Here is a 1493-nt window from a genome sequence, read left to right on the forward strand (position 1 = left end):
TCTACAACATGAAAATTCTCTTCCATCTTGGAACCCAAAGCTGTTTCCGAGTTCAGCCAGTCCTCTGAAGTTTTTTAACAATCGCAAGTGAGCATTAAGTTACAAAAGGTTGTGAACCCCCGTCCTTGGAGACACTTCAGAAAATAACTTACCAAAGCAGTAAAGAGAAGCTTGTTCATTTCTCGAACAGTTGCCAAGAATATGAACCACATTTTTGTCCTTCTTAAGTTGGAAACAGTTGGGCTACAATGCTCCTGCACTGACAGCACTATGAGTGCACAGACATGCTATTGTAATGCAGACATCAATATGAATACACATACATATGGAACATTGTACTCCTGCATGCTTGCAAGCACATATACTTACATTACTAGGGCAGCAATTGAGATTTATTTTCATTACCAAATAATTTGTTTATTTTTTTTAATTCTCGGATACAAGCGGCTGAAATGAGTTTCCTCCACAGGGTGGCGGGGCGCTCCCTTAGAGATAGGGTGAGGAGCTCTGTCACTCGAGAGGAGCTCAGAGTAGAGCCGTCTGACCTCATCCCTGCCCAGGCCAAGGCTTACACTTCTGTCTCAGGAACATGGTAAAGATGGCAGGAAGAATTGAAATTAGGATTAGTTAGTTAGTTAGTTTATTTCAGTCATAAATACACTTCAAAGCATCAAAAGAAAAAAGAACCAAAAAAAAACCAAAAAAAAAAACAATTTTGACTGAAAAAGGTTCAGGCAGAAGCAAAGCTTATTAATGCCCTGGCCTAGCATATACGGATAGAAAATAACGGGGCAGAGGACGACATAGTACAACATGTGCTGATCTGAACAGAACTTCCTCTTACAAACACAGTATTCTGCTCAACTTGTCAAGAACTGTCCTGAATGGAGCATCCAAATCTAGTCAAAGCATGTTCTGATTAATGCAAAGCAAATTCACTAACTAGGAGCCCCAGTTAGTTTTTTTTTCCCCTCTGGTCTGTTTTCTCCTCACCTCTGTACATTTTTGAGGGAAGTCATAAAACCTTGGGAGGATTTAACTTTTTTGCTCAGGTTGAAGCATCTAAAACATCAAACTGAATTCATGTCACCCGGGGCAAGATCTGTTCAGAAACAGAATCAGCTTTGTTGTTATGTACAAGGAGTCTGTTTTTAAGTTGCTCTCAATGCACTTTCACACAGAACGTTGTAGATAAACAGACACAGCTGAAAACAAGGAGAATGAAGCTGAACAAAGATAATATAAATTATATATAATGTACATTTTATGTCCATTTGTGTCTTTGCATTGACATTACACGTAGTATCAATCTCTAAAATGTGTTTTGAACACACCCCAGCATCATGTTTGGCCCAGAGGACAGACGGAAATTTTTTTGAGAGCACAAGTTAAAGGTAAAAGAAGTTTCTCAATAACTCTGTATGTCATTTAGTTTGAATAGATCCTAAAACACTGTTTCGATAATAATGAACACAGTAGACAGTAGCTCATGT

Source organism: Chelmon rostratus, chromosome 3 (genome assembly GCF_017976325.1).
Source record: "Chelmon rostratus isolate fCheRos1 chromosome 3, fCheRos1.pri, whole genome shotgun sequence".
Lineage (NCBI taxonomy): Eukaryota > Metazoa > Chordata > Actinopteri > Chaetodontiformes > Chaetodontidae > Chelmon > Chelmon rostratus.